Below are 15,375 nucleotides of genomic sequence, written 5' to 3'. Positions count from 1 at the left end.
TCTCTAGTCCTTTTAATTGTAACACTAGGGTGTCGATTTTAGATCTTTCCCACTTTCTCCTGTGGGCATTTAGTGCTATAAATTTTCCTCTAAACACTTCTTTAGCTGTGTCCCAGAGATTCTGGTATGTTGTGTCTTTCTTCTTATTGGTTTTAAATAACTTATTTATTTATGCCTTTATTTTGTTTAGTCATTCAGGAGCAGGTTGTTCAGTTTCCATGTAGTTGTGTGGTTTTGAGTGAGTTTCTTAATCCTGAGTTCTAATTTGATTGCACTGTGGTCCTAGAGTCTGTTTGTTATGATTACCATTATTTTGCATTTGCTGAGGAGTGTTTTACTTCCAATTATGTGGTCAATTTTAGAATAAGTACGATGTGGGGCTGAGAAGAATGTATATTCTGTTGATTTGGGGTGGGGAGTTCTGTAGATGTCTATTAGGTCTGTTTGATCCAGAGCTGAGTTCAAGTCCTTAATATCCTTGTGAGCAGTTTTGTTTTTTAGTTTTCTCTTTTATTTCTATTTTATTGTGCTCTAAGTTGTCATCTCCTTAAAATAACTTGTTATATTTTAAAGATGTTTGTTGTAAGCCTCAAGGTAACCACAATGCAAAAACCTATAACAGTACAGTAAAAATAAAAAACAATGAATTAAAAGCTTACTATCAGAGAAAATCACTTAACCATGAAGGAAGATGGTAATAAAGGAAGAGTCTGAGAAAAACCAGAAAATAAGAAACAAATTGTCAGTAGTAAGTCCTTACTTGTCAATAATAGCACTAAATACAAACGTTCTCAATTCTCCAATTAAACGTTGTAGAGGTGCTGAATGGGTAAAGAAACAAGACCCAAGTACATGCTGCCTTCAAGAACGACAAGCAATTTAGAGATTCAATGCAATCCCTGTCAAAATTCTGACTTTCTTCACACACACGCACACAAAAAAAAAATCCTCAAAATTTATATAGAACCACACACTAAAAAATTCCCTGAATAGCCCAAGCAATCCTGAGTAAACAAACAAACAAAACAAACAAACAAACAAACAAAGCTGGAAGCATCATACTATCCAACTTTAAAACATACTACAAAGGTATGGTAACCAAATTAGCATGACTAGTAGAAAAACAGACATGTACACTTGTAGAATAGAATAGAGAACCCAGATATCAGTAAACACATTTAAAGATAGATCAGTTTTTACAAAGACACCAAGAACAGACAATGGGGGAAGGGTAGTCTCTTTAATAAATGGTGCTGGGAATACCAGACAACCATATGCATAAGAGTGAAATTAGACTCCTATGTTTCAGTGTACACAAAAATTTAATCAAAATGAATTAAAGACTTAAATATAATACCTGAAACTATGAAGCTACTAGAAGAAAACATTGGGGAAACATTCCAGGACATTGGTCTGGGCAAAGCACAGGCAACAAGAACAAAAATTGACAATTGAGATTACATCAAGCTAAAAAGCTTCTGTACAGCAAGGAAAACAATCACCAAAGTAAAGAGACAGCTCAGAATGGGAGAAAATTTTTACAAACTATCCATTTCACAAGTATTGGTAACTAGAATATATAAGGAGCTCCAACAATTCAATAGCATAAAACAAATTAATCTGATTTTAAAATGGACAACAAATCTGAACAGACATTTCTCAGATGAAGGCATACAAATGGCCAACAGTTACATGAAAATATGCTCAACATCACTAGTCACAAGAGAAATGCAAATCCAAACCACAATGAGATATCATCTAACCCCACTTACAATGGCATTTATCGAAATGACAAGTAATAACAGATGCTGGTGAGGATGGAGAGAAAGGGGAACCCTCATACATGTTGGTGGAAATGTAAATTAAAATGACCACTATGAAAAATGGTATGGAGTTCCTCCTAAAACTAAAAATAGAGCTACACATGACCCAGCAATTAACTACTGCGTATATATCCAAAAGAAATAAAACTGATATATCAAAGAGATATCTGCACTCCCACGTTTATTGTAGAATTATTCACAATAGCCAAAATATGTAATCAACTAAGTGTCCATCAATGGACGAGTGTATAAAGAAACTGTGGTATGTATACATAATGGAATATTATTCAACCACAATAACTAATGCAAACCTGTCATTTGCAGCAACATAGCTAGAACTGGAGGTCATTATGCTATGTGAAATAAGCCAAGCACAGAGAGACAAACATGGCCTATTCTCACTCGTATGTGGTAGACACAAAAGTAGATATCATGAAGATAGAGAGTAGATTGATGGTTACCAAGGCCAAGAATTGTTGGGAGTGAGGAGGAAGAACAGAGATTGAATAGTGGGTAAAAGTATACAGTTAATTGAAAGAAATAAGACATTGTGTTCCATAGTTCAGTAGGGTGAGTCAATCTATTGCACATTTCAAAACAGCTAGAAGAGAATGATTCAAATGTTCCTAGCACAAAGAAAAGTATTTAAGGTGATGTACATCCCAATTACCCAGATTTGATTGTATTAATCCGGTCTCACACTACTATAAAAAACTGCCCCAAAATGGATAATTTTTAAATAAAAGAGGCATGATTGACTCACAGTTCAGCAGGGCCAAGGAGGCCTCAGGAAACTTACAATCATGACAGAATGCACCTCTTAACAGGGCGTCAGGACAGAGAATGAGTGTCAAGTGAAAGGGGAAGCCCCTTGTAAAACCATCAGACCTCATGAGAACTCATTCATTATCACGAGAACAACATAGGGGAAATCGCATGATTCAATTACCTCCCACTGCTCCCTCCCTTGACATGTGGGGATTATGGGAACTGAAATTCAAGATGAGATTTGGATGGGGAAACAGCCAAACCATATCATGAATGTATCAGACTATCACATGTATCCCCCAAATTTGTACATTTTTATGTATTAATGAAAAATTAAAAAATTATAAAGTATACAATAATCATACAAATACATGACAATAAATGATATAGTACAAGTTCAGAGAGGGTACCATATTTATTATGTTTGTTTTTGAATTATATACTGGTAAGGGGTGCATCTTACATATTCATTCCCTGACTTAACTTTATTGTAATAAACTTTAAAGGTGCATTGTTCACCTCTTACATCTATGGCCACACACACACACACACACACACCCCAGAGAAAAAGTGTGACATTAGAAACAAAACTAGACATTTTAAAGAGGTTTGATGACGAACAGCAAGGTGTGGATATTGGAAGACTCATGTTTACCCCTCACTAGGATAGGGAGTAAACGTCCCTCCCCACATTACCCACCACCACTATGACCTCTGTCACTCACAGATTCACCAAAAATTGGGTACTTATCTTGTTTTCATTAATTTTTCTGAAATGTATATATAGTTCACATATATTTCAGTGTTTAATATTAGAAGTATTTTGATCTTTATTTAGAAGTTTGATGATGTTTTTGTGACCAGAAATATGCCTTAGGAAAATAACTATTACTTCTATCAATTAGTCTATAGCAAAATCTGTTTTGTTGTTCATTTCATTTAAAGTCACACTTTCTAAGAATTTATTGATGAGGTTAAGTGAGGTCTTACAGTACACTGCTTTAGTGGGTCATTAGTTAAAGTCTTCTCCCAAGGCCATTAATTTTCCAATATTTCCAACCTAGGCCTTACTAGTATAGTGGACTCTGGCAACCAGGGAAAGCCCTTGGAAGATAAACAGTGAGCATTGAAGTGGTGCAGATCAGGTGGATATGGGTGGGTATCCAATAGCACAGGCTATAGCTCTGAATTTTATTCACTTCAAGTTTTGTTAGCATATTTAATAAGAAAGTACTGGAAACCATGGAAGAATGCTCTTTGATTTTTTCATTTGCATTTTTCCTTATTTCTAAAGACAAGTAAAATTTTTAAAACAAATTAAGAGAGAATAAACAAATTTTGTTATGCTTTCGTTTTGAGAAATACTCTTTGAGGTTTGCTATATTGCTCTACATTTTCAATTATTAAAAAAGCAAATTACTATAGCTAGTATTTTTTCTATCACTGAAAAAAAGCCTTTAAGTAGAAGCAAAAAAAAAAAAAATAGAGGTGAGATTCCATTAGGTAAAACTCTTCAACTGCCATTTGTGAATCTTTCCTATTAGTTTCATGACAAATGAAATTTGAGAAATTAGAGAAATTGGGAAAAATTAACTCACCTCCTTCAGACTATCTGCACAACCTTCTTACATTTGCTGTATGTTCAGGCAGCGGTCTCTTCATGAATAAGCTTCACCCTAAAGAGAGGAAAAGACTACTGAGGTAAATTACTTATCTGGTTTTAGATATCCCTTTGCATTTGGAAATCATGGTCATTTGGCTCAGTGGTAAATGAAAATGATTCCAACAGGATTTTTTCACAATTTTCTGGGAGCTGCAGGAACCCCACTTACTTTGCCAAAGGCCACTGAATCCAACTTTCACAGTAAAAGGAATTCCCAGGATGCCTGGAGTCATATTACATGGGTTAATCAACATTAACCCAAGGTTAATGTTAATCAACATGAACCTGGAGTTGCTTCACTCGTGCTAATTCCCATTTCAAATTTAATTATCATTTTAGAAACTTTCTTGTGCTTCTCTAATTACTTTAATTATGCAAAATGTCAGATTATCTACTTCCCCACACTGTGTTTTAGAATTTGCTTATAGCAAAAAATGAAAGTATTGCTCTGGAATTCAGAAGCAAGGGAGACACAATAGCTAAAACTAACCAGATGTCAGTACCATGTTATTTGTAAAGACAGATTTTTTTGTTTGTTTGTTTTTGCTGTTCTGTTCACCATTGTGCTCTCAGCACCTAAACATTCTACATGTACAGAAGCAAAATAAGAACTTTTGAAGGTACTTACATGATTTCTTAATTTTTATAATATAATCCACTCTGAATAGTTCTGAGTTCTTGAACAAATTTGGTATGCAAAGGTATAAAATGTGTCCTCATGTGCTGGCATTGTGGTACTGTACTAATGCTTGGCACAATGGAAGCAGTGAACACGGCAAGGAAGTAAGGACTGCTTTCATCAAAAGGGCACAACTCTGCTAGATACCCTTTAAATTTGAATATGATGATTTTGAGGACCATGGGAAATGTCTTAAAGAAACAGGTTGCTACAAATAGAAAAGCTAATTTTAGAACAACCCTTGAAATTAATTTCCTTTCTTTCAAAATGATTCTCACTATTTTGAATATCAATATAAAAACTAATATATAAGTATATATAAATATATAAAACTATAAATTTATTACAATTAATATTTTATGTCTATATGGCACTTTTTCTTCCATTTCATTTTGCAGTATTCTTCGTGATGCTATAATGCTATATATAGGAGACAAGCAATGATCTTATCAACAGATACATCACCTTCAGAAAGAATCAACAGAAACATGACTATTTTACAGAGATGTCTTGTATTTTTTAAAAAAATCTTTTAATGCTGATGAAACAAAAAAGCAAATACAGAAAACACATGCTAAAAACAAACAATTTGTTATGCAGCAGGATCTTAGGATGATCTAAGGCCCATCAGAAGTCTTCAAAACAGGCAGAAAATGATTACTATCTGAGTCTCTGTCAATAGAACACTGAGTAAAAATACATGGTTACCTAGTTCAATTTTAATAGGCAGTATTAACCAGCAATGCCCCCCAATGGAATGGGATATAAATTATAAATGAATATAAGTATATACAGTGATATATAATATGTGCTATAGGCAAGTTCTGAATTTTAGCAACTAAATGTCTACATCAATGCAAATATTACACTTTTCTGAGAGGTATAGAGATAGAACCTAAATAATTCAAAATTTAATGCAAATGAGAACTGACTTATGCATTAGGCACAGTAGGCATAGTGCCTAGGGCCCACAATAATTTTAGGGGCCCATGAAGTTGTTTTAATTGCCTTTAAAGTCAGAAGAAAAACATGAAGTTTTACAGTCTAAGAAAGTGTTATTTTTTCTCACAACAGAAATAAAGATAAAATTTTTAGGACCCACAAAAATCTCCTACATTTTACCTAAAACAGGAAAAATGTTGAAGTATTTTAAATTACACCAAAAATGATTTTAAGTATTGATATTATGATGGCTGCAGAGTCCCACAAAGGTAAAAATGTCTAAGGCCCACAAAAGTTATTTTGTACTCATGCCAACATCAAATGAATGCAAATGGAGAATTTTTTTGTTTTAATTTTTTTAATAAGCAAATCTGAAAGCATTTTGGATAGCCTTGCTTTTGGATAATCATATTTAGATAAAAGAAAACTCTATTGATTAAAAAGATGAGCCTACCTTCACACAGTGCTATAGAAAGCATGCAACTGCCAAGAGAGCAATAGAGCAACAGCCAGCTTGGAAGTTATATTTACACTGGATTGTTTCTTTCCAGTTTCCCACAGCCCCTAGACACTGGAGTGCTTAGCTGTCCCTGGGGACTTGTTGTGCTGGCTGGAGTGCTCCTGACGCTTTTTATATTATTGCAACACTAAATGTGTATGGATAGTCATCCTTGCACTATGTTACTGGAAATTACACAAAATTCAATATGCCACTATGCACTTTGAAACCAACCCTGACAGAAACAAACACTCGCAGGTCTCAGTAAATTTTCAGCGTGCTTAAAATTTAACCTGATTTAGTATAACTATTTTGTTAAATGTACACACCTCTCAATTTGATTGTTATTTTTATTTGAATTTCTAATTTTATAGCATTTATATTTTGAAATAAACTTAAAACTTATATAGAAAAGTTGAAAGAAGAGTCTAAAGAATTCCAGAATGTTTTTTGCCCAGATTTTCCAGTATTTCCTAAGAACAAGAAAATTATCTTATAAAAGCGGAATACAACTATCAAAACTAGGAAATTAATGGTGATACAATGCTAATACCTAATCTATAGATTTTATTCAAATTATGACAATTATCCCAATAATATCCTTTACTTCGATGGGTGGATAAATGAATGGATAGGTAGATAAAACTGCTTCAGGGTCCATTGCAGGTTCAAGTATTGCATTTAGTTGTCATGTTTCTTTAGTCTTCTTTATTCTGGAGTAATTCCTCAATTTGAATTTATATGATGTTTCCTTATGATTAGGTCCATTTTTGGCAGCAATATTCCAGGGTGCTGTTGTGTACTTCTCAGTACAATTTATTTTAATATATCCCTGATATGGTTTGGTTCTGTGTCCCCACCCAAATCCCATGTTAAATTGTAATTCCCAGTGTTGGAGGAGGTACCTGCTGTGAGGTGATTAAATCATGGGGATAATTTCCCCCTTGCTGTTCTCATTATAGTGAGTTATCTTGAGAGCTGATGGTTTAAAAGTGTGAGGCACTTCCCCATTCACTCTCTCTCTCTCATGCCACTGTGTGAAGAGGTGCTTGCTTCCCCTTCACCCTTCTACCGTGATTATAAGTTTCCCATGGTTTTCCAGTCATGCTTCCTGTACAGCCTGCAGAACTGTGAGAAAATTAAACCTCTTTTTCTTATAAATTACCCAGCCTCAGGTAGTTCTTTATAGTGGACTACAATTTGGAATACAACCCCTATTTCCAAATACACAAAAATAATTAAAAGGATTTCTCCCCAGGAAGTAGGATATTAAAATATGTTTATGTCCTGGAAAAAAAATTGCTGAATATTTTAGTTTGCTAGGGCTGCCATAACAAAATGCCTCAGACTGGGTGGCTTACATAACAGGAATTTATTTTCTTACAGTTCTAGAGGCTGGAAGTCCAAGATCAAGGTTTCAATAGCTTTGATTTTTTCTGAGGACTCTCTCCTTGGCTTGAAGATAGTTGCCTTGTCATTGTGTCCTCACATGCAATGGTCCCCAACCTCTTTGGCACCAGGGACCAATTTCATGGAAGACTATTTTTCTGTGGATTGGGGTAAGGGGATGCTTTAGGGATAATTCAAGCGCATTTACATTTATTGTATACTTTATTTCTATTATTATTATACTGCAATATATAATTAAATAATTATACAACTCTATAATGTAGAATCAGTGGGAGCTCTGAGCTTGTTTTCCTGCAACTAGATAGTCCCATGTGCGGGTGATGGGAGGCAGTGACACCTGAAGTATATTGCTTATGCCCAGTCGGCTCCATAATCTCATTTTGGTTGCTGTCACTGCAGAAAACCCTGCTTCACAAAGATTGGATATTGGAAATGGAAGCAGGATTTTCAGTACTTTTGTGGCAGTCTCGGGATATTCCACCTTGACTTTAATCCAGAATGTATGGAGATTCAAAGTTGTCTCAAATATGCTTTTAAGGCCATTGTCATTTGCCATCTCAAACAGTTGATCCTCTTCTAGCACGGACAAGTCAGTTCACTTGGCTTATTCACAAATGGGACAGATTCATTTCTTCACAGTCCTAGGGTCTTTTGTAGTTAGAAAATAATGCTTAAACTCTTTGGAAAGCTGAGATAGGTGATCATGCACTAGCTTGGAGAAAGAAGGCCATGGCACAATCTTTTCCGAAATCTTTGCTAATTTTGGAACATGTCAAAAATCCCACTGTTCACTTGTTGCCCCCATAATTCCACTTTGGCTTTGAATGCAGTCCCTCTATCTGCTGACGTGAACACAGCTGTCATTCTTCTCTGAAGTGAAAGATTGAGTTCACTGAGCAGGTTGAATATGTCCACAAGTAAGCAAGTTTTGTAACCCATTCTGTGTCACTGAAACATGCTGCCAGTGGTGACTGTTTTTCTAAAATAAATCTCTGGAGTGGTTCTCATAACTCAAACACTCTGGCCAGTGATCTACCTTTAGAAAGCAATGTCGAGCAAGACAGCCAAATAGGAACAGCTCCAGTCTCCAACTCCCAGCACAAGCGACACAGAAGACCGGTGATTTCTGCATTTTCAACTGAGGTACTGGGTTCATCTCCCTAGGGAGTGCCGGACAATCGGTGCTGGTCAGCTGCTGTGGCCGACCAGCAAGAGCTAAAGCAGGGGGAGGCATCGCCTCACCTGGGAAGCACAAGGGGGAAGGGAATCCCTTTTCCTAGCCAGGGGAACTGAGACACACAACACCTGGAAAATCGGGTAACTCCCACCCCAATACTGCACTTTAAGCAACAGGCACACCAGGAGATTATATCCCACACCTGGCCAGGAGGGTCCCATGCCCACGGAGCCACCCTCATTGCTAGCACAGCAGTCTGCAATCTAACCACAAGGCAGCAGGAGGCTGGGGAGGGCCACACAAGCTGAGGCTTAAGTAGGTAAAGCCACTGGGAAGCCCTAACTGGGTGGAGCCTACAGCAGCTCAAGGGAACCTGCCTGTCTCTGTAGACTCCACCTTGGGGACAGGGCACAGCTAAACAACAACAAAAGCAGCAGAAACCTCTGCAGACCCAAACGACTCTGGTCTGGATGCTTTGAAGACAAAGCAGTGAATCTCCCAACATGGAGGTTGAGATCTGGAGAAGGGGACAGACTGCCTGCTCAAGTGGGTCCCTGACCTCTGAGTAGCCTAACGGGAGACATCCCCACTAGGGGCAGCGCCTGACACCCCACACCTCACAAGGTGGGAGTACACCCCGAGAGGAAGTTTTTCTCTCCAAAACAAGAATCAGACAGGTACCCTCACACCAGCAATATTCATCTTCTTGCAGCCTCTGCTGCTGATACCCAGGCAAACAGGGTCTGAGGACCTCAAGCAATCTCCAACAGACTCCACAGCTGAGGTCCTGACGAAAGCAAGAAAACTATCAAACAGGAAGGACACGCCAATTCAAAACCCCATCAGTACCGGCCACCATCATCAAAGACCAGAGGCAGATAAAACCACAAAGATGGGGAAAAAGCAGGGCAGAAAAGCTGGAAATTCAAAAAAATAAGAGTGCATCTCCCCAGCAAAGCGAACGTAGCTCATCGCCAGCAACGGATCAAAGCTGGACGGAGAATGAGTTTGATCGAGAGATGAGATGAAGCGAAGGTTTCAGTCCATCAAAACCTCTGAGGAGCTAAAGGAGGAATTACATACCCAGCGCAAAGAAATAAAATCTTGAAAAAGAGCGGGAAGAATTCATAGCTAGAGTAATTAATGCAGAGAAGGTCATAAACAAAATGAAAGAGATGAAAAGCGGACACGAAATAATGCGGACAAATGCACAAGCTTCAGTAACCACTGACCAACTGGAAGAAAGAGTATCAGAGATTGAGGATCAAATGAATGAAATGAAGTGAGAAGAGAAACCAAAAGAAAAGAAGAAAAAGAAATGAACAAAGCCTGCAAGAAGTATGGGATTATGCAGCACCAAATCTACGCCTGATTGGGGTGCCTGAAAGTGAGAGGGGAATGGAAACCAAGTTGAAAACACTCTTTCAGGATATCATCCAGGAGAATCTCCCCAACCTAGTAGGGCAGGGCCACATTCAAATCCAGGAAATACAGAGAACGCCCACAAAGATACTCCTCAAGAAGAGCAACCAAGACATAATCGCCAGACTACCAAAGTTGAAATGAGGAAGGGAAAAATCATAAGGGCAGCCAGAGAGAAAGCGTCGTGGTTACCCACAAAGGGAAGCCCATCAGACTAAAAGCAGATCTCTCGGCAGAAACCCCATGCCAGAAGAGAGTGGGGGCTGATATTCAACATTCTTAAAGAAAAGAATTTTAAAACCCAGAATTTCATATCCAGCCAAACTAAGCTCTATAAGTATGAGAAATAAAATCCTCACAGAAAAGCAAATGCTTAGGAGATTTTGTCACCACCAGGCCTGCCTTTACAAGAGACCCTGAAGGAAGCACTAAACATGGAAAGGAACAACTGGTACCAGTCATTGCAAAAACATGCAAAATGTAAAGACCTTCAGGGCTAGGGAAGAAACGATCAACTAATCCAGTTGTAAAATAAATCCAGTTAATATCATAAATGGTAGACTCAAGTTACACATAACAATATTAACCTTAAATGTAAATGGGATCAAATGTCTAAATTAAAAGACATCAAGTAAATTGGATAAAGAGTCAAGACCCATCAGTGTGCTTTCGTATTCTGGTGGAGACCCATCTCACATGCAGAGACACATATAGGCTCAAAATAAAGGGATGGAGGAAGATCTACCAAGCAAACGGAGAACAAAAAGCAGGGGGTTGCAATAATGAAGTCTCTGATAAAACAGGACCTTAAAACCACGATCACACAAAGAACGCATTACATAATGGTAAAGGGATCAATTCAACAGGAAGAGCTAACTATCCTAAATATATATGCACCCAATACAAGAGCACCCAGATTCATAAAGCAAGTCCTTAGAGACTTACAAAGAGACTTAGACTCCCATACAATAATAATAATGGGAGACTTCTAACACTCCAATTGTCAACATTAGACAGATCAATGAGACAGTTAACAAGGATATCCAGGAATTGAACTCATCTCTGCAGCAAGTGACCTAATAGACATCTATAGAACCTCCACCCCAAATCAACAAAATATACATTCTTCTCAGCACCACATTGCACCCTATTCCAAAATTCGACCATAATTAAAGTAAAGCACTCCCTCAGCAAATGTACAAGCAGCAAATTATAACAAACTGTCTCTCAGACCACAGTGCAATCAAACTAGAACTCAGGACTTTAAGAAACTCAATCAAAACCAACTACATGAAACTGGAACGTTCCTTGCCCTGAATGACTACTGGGTACATAAATCTAAATGGAGGCAGAAATAAAGATGTTCTTTGAAACCAATGAACAAAGATACAACATACCAGAATCTCTGGGACAAATTTAAAGCAGTGTGTAGAGGGAAATTCTGCGCACTAAATGCCTATAAAAGAAAGCAGGAAAGATCTAAAATTCATTGACACTCTAACATCACAATTAAAAGAACTATAGGAGAAGCAAGAGCAAACATTATCCGCCAAAAGAAGGCAAGAAATCACTAAAATCAGAGAAGAACTGAAGGAGATAGAGACTTGTAAAACCCTCCAAAAAAATCAATGGAACCATGGAGTTGGTTTTTTTGAAAAAAGATCAACAAACACAGACTGCTAAAGTGTTCACAAAGAAGAAAAGAGAGAAGAATCAAATAGACAATAAAAATGATAAAGGGATATCACCAATCGCACCCCACAGAAATACAAACTACCACTTGTATCATAAACACTCTACACAAAATAAACTAGAAAATCTTAGCTAGGAAATGATAATTTCCGACACTTACACTCCCAAGACTAACCAGGAAGAAGTTGAATCCCCTGAATAGACCAAGAGCAGGTTTGAAATTGAGGCACACTTGGCCCAACAACCAAAAAAAAAAAGTCCAGGACCAGATGGATTCACAGCTGAATTCCTACCAGAGGTACAAGGAGGAGCTGGTACCATCCTTCTGAACTATTCCAATCAATATAAAAAAGAGGGAATCCCTAACTCATTTTATGAGGCCAACATCATCCTGGATACCAAAGCCCTCTCCGGCAGAGACACAACAAAAAGAGAATTTTAGACCAATATCCCTGATGAACACGACGAAAAATCCTCAATAAAATACTCATAAACCGGATTCAGCAGCACATCAAAAGCTATCCAATTATGATCAAGTGGGCTTCATCTCTGGATGGGCATGGTTCAACATTCGGAAATCAATAAAACATAATCCAGCATATACCAGAACCAAAGACAAGAACCATACGACCCCACCGATGCGAAAAGGCTTTTGACAAATTCAACAGCCCTCATGCTACAAACGCCAATAAATTCGGTATTGATGGAACGTATCTCGTACAATAAGAGCTATTTATGACAAACCCACAGCCAATATCATACTGAATGGGCAAAACTGGAAAAATTCCCTTTGAAACTGCCACAAGACAGGATGCCCTCTCTCAACACCCTATTCAACATGGGGTGTTGGAAGTTCTGGCTAGGGCAATCAGGCAAGAGAAAGAAGTCAAGGGTATTCAAGGAAAAGAAGAAGTCGTAAAATTAACCTCAGTTTGCAGATGACATGATTGTATATTTAGAAAACCCCATTGTCTCAGCCCAAAATCTCCTAAGCTGATAAGCAACTTCAGCAAAGTCTCAGGATACAAAATTACCGTGCAAAATGACAAGTATTCTTATACATCAGTACAGGGCTGTAAACAGGAGAGCCAAATCAGGAATGAACTTCCATTTACAATTGCTTCAAAGAGAATAAAATACTTAGGAATCCATCTTACAAGGGATGTAAAGGAGAACTACAAACCACTGCTCAGTGAAACAAAAGAGGACACAAACAAATGGAACAACATACCATGCTCATGGATAGAAGAATCAATATTAGAAAATGGCCATACTGCCCAAGGTTATTACAGACAATGCCATCCCTACTGGCGCTACCAATGAGTTTCTTCACAGAATTGGAAAAAACTGCTTTATTTTTATTTTTTTATTTTTTTTTTTGAGACGGAGTCTCTGTCGCCCAGGCTGGAGTGCAATGGCGCGATCTCAGCTCACTGCAAGGTCCGGGCCCCGGTTCCCCATTCTCCTGCCTCAGCCTCCCGAAAGTAGTTGGGACTACAGGCCACCGCTAATTTTTTTTTGTATTTTTAGTAGAGACGGGTTTCACCGCGGGTCTCGGGATCTCCTGACCTTGTGGATCCTCTGCCTCGGCCTCCCAAAGTGCTGGGATTACAGGCGGAGCCACCGCTACCGCCACAAACTGCTTTAAAGTTCATCTGGAACCAAAGGAGCCCGTGATCTCCAAGACAATCCTAAGTCAAAAAGAACAAAGCTGGAGGCATCACTACCTGACTTCAAACTTATACTACAAGGCTACAGTAACCAAAAGAGCATGGTACTGGTGCCAAAACAGACATATAGACCAATGGAACAGAACAGAGTCCCCAGAAATAATACCACACATCTACAGCCATCTGATCTTTCACAAACCTGAGAGAAACAAGAAATGGGGGAAAGAATTCCTATTTAATAAATGGTGGGAAAATTGGCTAGCCATAAGTAGAAGCCGAAACTGGACTCTTCTACTCCTTATACGAATTAATTCAAGATGGATTAGAGACTTTAAATGACCAATACCATAAAATCCTAGAGGAAAACCTGTGTACCATTCAGGACATAGGCATGGGCAAAGACTTCATGTCTAAAACACCAAAGCAACGTGCAGCAAAGCCAAAATTGACAAATGGGATCTAATTAAACTAAAGAGCTTCTAACAGCAAAAGAAACTACCATCAGAGTGAACAGGCAACCTACAGAATGGGAGAAAATTGTTGCACCTACTCATCTGACAAAGGGCTAAATATCCAGAACCTGGCTAAAAGAACTCTCAAACAAATCTCTTACAAGAAAAAAAAAACAAACAACCCCATCAAAAAGTGAGAGCAAAGGATATGAACAGCATATTTCAAAAAAGAAGACATGCATTCAGCCAACAGACACATGAAAAAATGCTCATCACCACTGGCCATCAGGAGAAATGCAAATCAAAACCAAAAATGAGATACCATCTCACACCAGTGCTAGAATGGCTTATCATTAAAAGTCAGGAAAACAACAGGCGCTGAGTAGGATGTGGAGAAATAGGAACACTTTACACTGTTGGTGGACAAACTAGTTCAACCCATTATGGGAAAACAAAGTGACATTCCTCAAGGATCTAGAACTAGAAGTGATATGACCCAGCCATCCCATTGCTGGGTATATACCCAAGGATTATGAAATCATGCTGCTATAAAGACACATGCACATGTATGTTTATTGCAGCACTATTCACAATAGCAAAGGACTGGAATCAACCCAATGTCCATCATCAGTGACAGACTGATTAAGAAAATGCGCCATATACACCATGGAATAATTATGCAGCCATCAAAGGATGAGTTTGTGTCCTTGTAGGGACATGGATGCAGCTGGAAACCATCATTCTTAGCAAACTGTCACAAGAACAGAAAACCAAACACTGCATGTTCTCACTCATAGGTGGAAACTGAAACAATGAGATCACTTGATTTGGGAAGGGGAACATCACACACCGGGCCTATCATGGGAGGGGGAGAGGAGATTGCATTGGGAGCTATACCTGATGTAAATGACGAGTTGATGGTGCTGACAAGTTGATTGGTGCAGCACACCAACATGGCACAAGTATACATATGTAACCAACCTGCACGTTATGCACATGTTCCCTAGAACTTAAAGTATAATAATAAATAAATAAATTAATTAATAAATAAATAAATAAATAAAAAAGCAATCTCACTTATGCGTATAAGAGAAGATTGTATGCTCTGTGTCCATCTCCTTGCAGAGATGCATGAACAGACATGAGTTAAGGGCGTGCACTTTAATGTGGTTATTAAT

The 15,375-nt window shown here is 38.0% G+C and overlaps 1 protein-coding gene across 4 annotated transcripts in view; it reads right to left on the bottom strand.

Annotated features, from left to right (window-relative positions):
- Positions 1-6,479, bottom strand: part of MTHFD2L (methylenetetrahydrofolate dehydrogenase (NADP+ dependent) 2 like) — a 185,462-nt gene extending 178,983 nt beyond the window's left edge. For all 4 annotated transcript variants that reach the window (XM_021938529.2, XM_021938525.2, XM_021938526.2 and 1 more), the window contains exons 1-2: positions 6,330-6,479; positions 4,190-4,267 (exon numbers count right to left, since the gene is read on the bottom strand). The gene's annotated coding sequence lies outside the window, so the exon portion shown is untranslated. The remainder of the gene's footprint in view (positions 1-4,189; positions 4,268-6,329) is intronic.
- Positions 6,480-15,375: the final 8,896 nt, after the last annotated feature.

Source organism: Papio anubis, chromosome 3 (assembly GCF_008728515.1).
Source record: "Papio anubis isolate 15944 chromosome 3, Panubis1.0, whole genome shotgun sequence".
NCBI classification, from domain to species: Eukaryota; Metazoa; Chordata; class Mammalia; order Primates; family Cercopithecidae; genus Papio; species Papio anubis.
Note: the sequence above shows the minus strand (reverse complement) of the source record. Positions and strands in the feature narration are given on the sequence as shown.